The sequence below is a fragment of the Chlorocebus sabaeus genome, chromosome 1 (assembly GCF_047675955.1).
Source record: "Chlorocebus sabaeus isolate Y175 chromosome 1, mChlSab1.0.hap1, whole genome shotgun sequence".
NCBI lineage: Eukaryota > Metazoa > Chordata > Mammalia > Primates > Cercopithecidae > Chlorocebus > Chlorocebus sabaeus.
In genome coordinates, this window is record NC_132904.1 from 124,012,461 (window position 1) to 124,020,392 (window position 7,932).

General features: G+C 40.5%; 1 long non-coding RNA gene across 1 annotated transcript in view; it reads left to right on the plus strand.

The window, feature by feature from the left end:
* Positions 1–6,784, plus strand: part of LOC119626456 (uncharacterized) — a 29,177-nt gene extending 22,393 nt beyond the window's left edge. The window contains exon 4 of the long non-coding RNA XR_005242622.2: positions 6,626–6,784. This is a non-coding gene — a long non-coding RNA (uncharacterized lncRNA). The remainder of the gene's footprint in view (positions 1–6,625) is intronic.
* The last annotated feature ends 1,148 nt before the right edge of the window (positions 6,785–7,932 follow it).

A 7,932-nucleotide genomic window follows, 5' to 3' on the forward strand; every position in this document is an offset into this window, starting at 1 on the left:
GCCTTGTGCCTATGTTGGTTAAGAAGGGCACTTCCCCAAGGATACTATGTCCAGGTAGGGGAAACAAATTACAAGAAAATTAAGCCCAGACCAAAAAGTACCTCTCATTGAACCCTCATGGCCATGCAGATTCCTCAAAGAGAACCTGAAGGACTCAGTGAGTTCTGGTTCAGAGTTTGGGGTCAAGGGTCAGACCCACAACTAAAGGTGTTTTGTGAAGTAAGAGAAAAAACGGTGGGAAGGGGTGGGTGGCACAGTGGTGATGTGGTTGCTGCCGTGTCTCAGCCACATCCAGTGAAAAGTTCATCACTAGTGTTCTGGGACAGCCTGAAGGAGGACAAATGGGAGCAAACACAACCTCTCCAGCTCAAGAAGCTCCCTTAACACTGATTCTCTTGCCTGCCTTCCTTTTATCTCTCTCACCTCCATGGTGATTAGGATGCTCAGTATGTTAGAGGTCATTCAAATGACTTTGCTAATGAAGACTTAATTTCCCCCAAATATGTGCATGGAAATATAATCAGGGTAGCTATTGGATCCCAAAGTTTTGGTCTCCAAGGAGTACATCTCCAGACAGCCACCGAAAGAAGCCAGTTGGTCAGAGCCCAGAGAGGTAGCTGTGCAGAATGTTCAGGGCACTCTGGACCTTTGGGCTTCTCTGTTCAGGACAACTCTCAGGCCCTCATGGTCGAAATGGCTCTTCAGCAGGGATTTCTCCTAAGCCCAAAGAGCAATCAGGACTGGGTACTGAGGAGATTTTATGCATCTGAGCAAGAGCGACTGAGAGAAAAATGTTCTTGGCAGGAGCTTAAATTTCTGATTCTGGAAAAGGATTCTACTCAAATTTCTGAAAATTACATAATTTTAAGTACAAAGTCCAGGCTGGGCATGGTGGCTCATGCCTGTAATCCCAGCATTTTGGGAGGCTGAGGTGTGTGGATCACCTGAGGTCAGGAGTTTGAGACCAGCCTGGCCAACATGGTGAAAACCCATCTCTACTAAAAATGCAAAAATTAGCCAGACGTGGGTATGCACCTGTAATCCCACCTACTTAGGAGGCTGAGGCAGGAAAATTGCTTGAATCCAGGAGGCGGAGGTTGCAGTGAGCTGAGATCGCACCAGTGCGCTCCAGCCTGGGTGACAGAGTGAGGCTCTGTCTCAAAAAATTAAAAAAGTAAAGTAAAATAAAAGTACAAAGCTCTATGTCATTATTCATTCCAAAGAAAACTTCCCTTTGAAAAAAAAAAGTACAAAGTCCTATGTAATTTTTTGTTACAACCCATCTATGAATTGAGGGCCTCGGTAAGCTCCATCTGAAACCGGCATCATGAGATTTGCATACATAAGGAGAGTTCTGAGACCGGGTGCGTACTTGTGGTTAAAGTCCCATTAGAATAGCTCCTGTATAGAATACATTGTACACACAGGCTGTAAACTCAGACAGTGATGGGCGAATACCAAGGCTAGGAGCCACACGCAAAGACACTTGCAGGCATGTGTCTGGAGCAAGTAAACCTCTGAGCTTCAATTTTCTTGTCTGTAACAATGAAAGAGTCGTAATTACTCTAACCATCTTAGAAAGGTGATTAATTGTGGCAATCAAATAAGGTAATTTCATTGTTCTTCCCAGACTGCTACAACTAAATGCCATAGACTGGGTGACTTAGACAAAGACATTTATCCATTTTTCACAGTTCTGGAGGCTGAAAGTCCAAATCAAGGTACCAGCGACGTGGTTTCTGGTGAGGGCTCTCTTCCTAGATTGCAGACGACCATTGTCTTGCTGCAGTCTCACATGTCAGACAGATGGAGCTCCTTCTTGTCTCTTCCTCTTCTTATGAGGGTGCTAATCCCATCACGGGTCTCCTGTTGGGACATTACCTAAACTGAATTCATGTCTGAAGGGCCTAACCCCCCAATACCATTATGATGAAAATTAGGACTTCAACATATGAATTTGAGGGGGTCACATTCAGTTCATATCAGTAATAAAATGAAAGTTTTTTTTAAGTTATTTAGAACTCTGTAAATCCACTTGGTATCATTACCACCATTACTAATGTGAGCTTCATATAATATGTTAAAGCCTGATACAATATCCTGTAATTTTCTTTTCCTTAAGGATGATGGCATTTTGAGGAAACTTATAAACATGCTCTAATCCCTGTCCCCATCCCTACTTTCCACATGAAAAAACAGATAAAGCTGGGAAATCTGGGTATAAATTCTACCTTCATATTTTAATAAGTATTATCCTAGAACAAGTTATTTCACCTAAGACTTTGTTTCTTCATTTGTAAAAGAGAGACAATGCTGATAACACCTACTTTGTCAGAGCTGTGAAGTTTAAATCACACAATGTATGTTACATGCATACATTAGTCCATATTAACACAGAGTAATAGCTTGATATTGTTAATGTTAAATGTCACGGAATGTTAAATGCTTCTGTTATGTTTTGTTATTATTAACGTTATTGTTAATCACAGAGTTGGACTACATAGCAAGTCTCCTGACATCTGGCGCTCTTCAGAAAAAGACGGCGTTCTAATCTAGCAAAGCCAATTAAGACTAAGAACAATTTTTTTCTTAATGACAAATCTTACTAGGTCTTTTGCAGCTGTGTTTTTTCCATCTAAACAGTAAAGTTGAGTGCAGGGGAAAGCTAGTTTCTGGAAGCACCCATTAGAAGGGCAGTAAGTAGAATAGGACTCAGGTTACAAAGCTCAGTAGGTTTTAGTTGAACCTTGTTGCTAAGATACCTGTATTTTCCTGAAAACCAAACGCAATATAAAGTCTGGTTTGAAGCCATAGAGAAAACTTCCCTGTGCAAAAAAAACATCACTGGATCCTCTCTTCTGCAGATAGCTGGCTGTTGAGGGGAGTCTTTTCTCACATGGTATTTACTTTCTATCTGTACTAAGTGTATTTGCTACTGCTTAGAATTGCTACTTTTCTAAAACGAGAACAACCACCACCAAAAAATCAAAGTATGAGTGCCCAGTCAGAACCGGTAAGGTTACCACTGAGTGTTCAATGACCAAGTTCTCTGCTAGAGGGAGACTGAATGTTTGCCTCATTCCCAGGCTTCCTCAGCCTAAGTAGAAAAAGTTAAAGGATTAGCCCTGATGAATGACTGATGCTCTCAGCAGGCATGGGCTCCAAGCCAGAAATCAGCCCTATGTACAGACAGCAGCCATGTCTGGGGTTGCTGGACGTGGCTGATAACAGGACCGGAAACCCATCAGAGACACCCACCCCCTTACCTCTGGGCCTCATCAAAATTACCTGCCAAAGAGACTCTGCTCCAGACCAGCACCTTGTCAGCCTGTTTTGTAATAGAAAACAGCTGTCTCTGTTGAGAGGGAGAGGTGGAAAGAGTGAAAAGAATGGAGAAAATGCACCATTCATAACTTTTCTGGTGGTGCAGAATTGAAAGTTGCAATCACAGGGCATGTAAAAATGGGAAATTCTAGGAACCCTGTGGGAATGATAGTATCCTCCTCTGAAGGGGCTGATAGGAAATCACAGCTACTGAATTTAAATCAGAGATGACTGTTGATCCTTAATAATGGATTTTGAGTAGAAGCTGAACACTGCTTAGCAACATCCCAGGGATAGCAGAGGCAAAGTGGTAGAGAGTTTTGATCAGGCAATTCAGGTAGGGAGTAGAATCCGTATTGCTGCTTCTTCCTGTTTGTTGCTGTAATCTAGTGCCTAGAACAATGCCTATTGTGTGGCATTGTGCTCCATAAATACTTGTTGAATGAATAATTAATAAAATTTATGACCTGCATTTTCTAAGGCTGAGCAGAATGAATTTTTCGGTTCATTTGATCACAATTTGACTCAATGTTCTGTCACTTACTAGCTCTGCTGTCTTAGGAAAGTTCCTCAATATATCCAAACCTTAGCTCATTTTTCTATAAAATTGGGCTTGAACAGTTACCTTATATGACTTTAAAGATCACTAAATTAAATAGAATGTGTTCTTAAATATCTTTCATGAAAGGTAAGCTCAGTAAATGCTAAAAGTGATCATGAACTGCGTGATCATTCGATCCCACAGTAGCTATTAACGTATATAAATGATGCCCAGATTTACCAGGACAGGATAAAAGTAATACCACAAATACTAAGAAATGTTAATATCAGACTGTTACCTTGTTAATAGTAGCCAGAGGGAAGGGTCCTTGCATGTTTCAGCGACATCCTAGTTATTTACATCCAGAAGAGGTTTCACCAGGCACATTATATAAAGAACTCACCAAGAAACAGTGGGCTGAAGAGACCTTGCACAGCCAGCTAACACCAGGGACAAAGATCATGTAAAAAACGAGAAGCCAGTTGTGACAGAGGCACTATCAGTATCACTGGTTCTTGCATTTATAAAGAGGCAATTTAGGTTTTTGATTAGATCAAGTTTTCTGACTAATGAAATAATCTCTCTGTAGAAGCATACATACACACATGCAGGTACCCAATATACATAGGAAAAAAAGAGTTAATTCAAGAATAGGAAAGGGATTTAAGATCATTCAGATCGAGATCTTCAAAATTCGAGTATACGTATTTCACTCATAACAGGAACAGGAAGCTGTGAATAAGGAGCAGTCATAAAACAAGAAAGATGTCTTTGAAACCAAGATTATAATTGCCATCTACATACAGTTGCTTGCTCTCTCTATATCTCTTTCTCTTTCTCTCTCTCTCTCTGAAACTTCCAAATGTCTTCTATTAACAGGACACTTAATTCCTGGTGACGTATGTATCAAATTAGAATTCTAGCCCTTCTATATAGTCGCAGGTTGTCTGTCATCTCTCCCTGAATGTTTCCGAGTCCCCCACCTGCGGTTCCCTGTGGCTTATTCAGCAAGAATACGCCACTCAGCTTTTCTAATGGGTCTTTCTGGTGGCCCTGAGTGATGAGATCACTAAGGAAATACTTTAGTGTTGAGAGACTCATCCTGGGCCCAAACAAAGCCCACCTTCTGATGTCAGAAGGGGCACTTAGAAGTGAATCAGCACTCTGTCCTATAAGGTTTCCTAGTTATGAAGAACAAGAGGGGAATAGCACTGTCCTTGCTGTGCACACTCATATTCCTCTGAAGCCCCTTTGATACAATAACTCAGCTGGTTCTGTCTGCCTCTCAGAGCATGGACTCTGTCCTACCAATGGGGAGATTGTGTGGTTTGAAAAAACTCCTGTGGGTGGTTCTGATACAGAACACCCCACCCATCCAGCACTGGATTGAGAACTAGGGGTCAAAAGGCACACTGAATGGTGGATGTGAGACTTCCTAGATCTCTTACTTCACAGACCTTATGGAAAAGCAAGTTTGGAAATGAATGAGCCCAGGATGAAAATTTAAGTCTCTGTAAAACATCTTTCATCTACAAAGAAACAGCTTTTTCCTCTACCAAAGTTATTTCAGATACATATGTCTTCATTATGGTCATCTGGGTATTTATAAGGAATACCACGTCCCTTGCATTTCAGGTGTGTTGTAGATTAAAGATTATATCATTTTCGGCCGGGCGCGGTGGCTCAAGCCTGTAATCCCAGAACTTTGGGAGGCCGAGACGGGCGGATCACGAGGTCAGGAGATCGAGACCATCCTGGCTAACACGGTGAAACCCCTTCTCTACTAAAAAATACAAAAAACTAGCTGGGCGAGGTGGCGGGCGCCTGTAGTCCCAGCTACTCGGGAGGCTGAGGCAGGAGAATGACGTAAACCCGGGGGGCGGAGCTTGCAGTGAGCCGAGGTCGTGCACTCCAGCCTGGGCCACATAGCGAGACTCCGCCCCCACCCCGCCCCCAAAACACTAAGGAGATTCATTCTGTGTTTGGTCTCTTTTCTCCCCTGTTTGAACTTGTCACAGCCCTTTCCCTATAGTGAATCTGATTGCTAGGAAAGAGTCCGTTGTGAAATATGTCTCAGTGTTACATTTATTTGCAAGCTTTACTCCACGCGTTGGCATTGTTCTCTCTAATGAGATCAATGTATGGCCAAACTGAGTCACTGGTTCCTTCCCTTCTTCCAAAGAAAACAACGGCAATTCCAAGGAATTCTTTTCTTTGTTAGTTTTTAGCCTCCTATTTCATTTCTATTATAAATAGCATCAATTATCTGATGTGGAGCTGACAGAGAAGTTTGCCTCCCACGAATCATTTAATTCAGCTGATTCAGCAAAACATTTGACCAAGAGTGTGCATGCGTGTGTGTGTGCACAGACTCCAATGCCTGAGTTTTAATATAAGCTAGATAAAGGCCATTTGTCTCCGGATTAATGATAAACAAGATTAAGAACACAGTTTCTAAGTTTTGTTTCATTTGGGCCTTCTCGAGCTGCACTTAGCAGATACTAAGTTATAATGACCTCTGGAAAGTTCACAAGTTTCCAGGGGTCCAGGATAGTAATTATCTCTTAATTGTAAAAACAAGTGCTGCTGAAGAACATAAGGTCAAAGGAAAATCAGGAATCAGGACTTTGTACAGAAAAAAAAGTGAATACAATAATGTTTATTCATCTATGAATCACTCATTCATGATTTTCTTTTTATAATATCATCAACAGAAATAAAATGCCTTATGTTTAAATTTTCACTGTGCTTGTATTTCAGCATCATCAAGAGATACTACTCCTGATGTTTTCATTTTACTTTCCTCGGATCTGCCTAAATTCAGTGTCTCTCCTAGAAAACCAGTCAACTCATGAAAAACTGTTTGTAAGAAAACGTTCTCGACACAAAGAAAAATAAAGGTTTGAGATGATAAATATGATAATTACCCTGATCTGATCACTATACATGATACGTACAAAAACATCACTATGTACCTTGTGAATGTGTATAATTATTATACGTCAGTTAAAAAAGGGAAAATGTGTTGTGCTTAATTATAATAAAATTTAAACAGATTGATGAGAATTCAGATGTTTTCACTGATGTAAATATTACTTAATGGAAAAAAGGACTCATAAAAACTGTTCCATACTTTTTTTTTACCCCAAAGAGTTAATCCATGCTGTTATAGATACTACCCTGTGAGACATACAAATGCTTTTCCAACTTATTGATTTCAAATCAAAGGGCAAAATATACATTAGTAATGATTATCTGCAAAACTCTCCTCAATGTGAATGTCAGTATTTACGTGTTAATGTCAGTTACAAAGATCCCTAAGCAGAGATTTGGGATGCTTTATATTCATGAATCAAGCTCTAATTCAGGAGTTCAAGATACCGCAAACTGGCTGAGTGTGGTGGCTCATGCCTGTAATCCCAGCACTATGGAAGGCCAAGGCAGGTGGATCACTTGAGCTCTGGAGTTAGCCTGGGCAACATGGTGAAACCCCCCATCTCTACAAAAAACTATGAAAATTAGCCAGGCTTGATGGCCTATGCCTGTAGTCCCAGCTACTCAAGAGGCTGGGAGGATGGCTTGAGTCCAGAAGGTGGAAGTTATAGCAAGCCGTGAATATGCCACTGCACTCCAGCACATGTAACAGAGCAAGACCCTGTCCCCTTCCCCTTCACAAAAAAAGAAAAAGAAAAAAAATCACAGAACTACATTACTGCATATATGTTTGTGTAGAATTTACTTTTAATGTAACAACTTCTAGTTTCCCAATAAACTGAAATCCTACACTGAAAAAATAAATCCAGTAACTCACAATTATGTGTTTTAACTGGCCAAGCATGTTTGTCATTTAAAAATAAAATACAGTGTTGAAAAAAAAAGTTATAGTATCTTGGCAATTGTGTTTCAGTATTGTAATGTGTTGGTATCAGAAGAGATTGGGTAGATTTCAGCACGTTAAGTTACATTTTATTATAGTTCATCACATTTAAGAAAAAATTAACTGAAAATGCCATTTTTCTTGCTATCAGCATGGAAAGGCCTCAGTATAATAAGTACCATGAATTCTC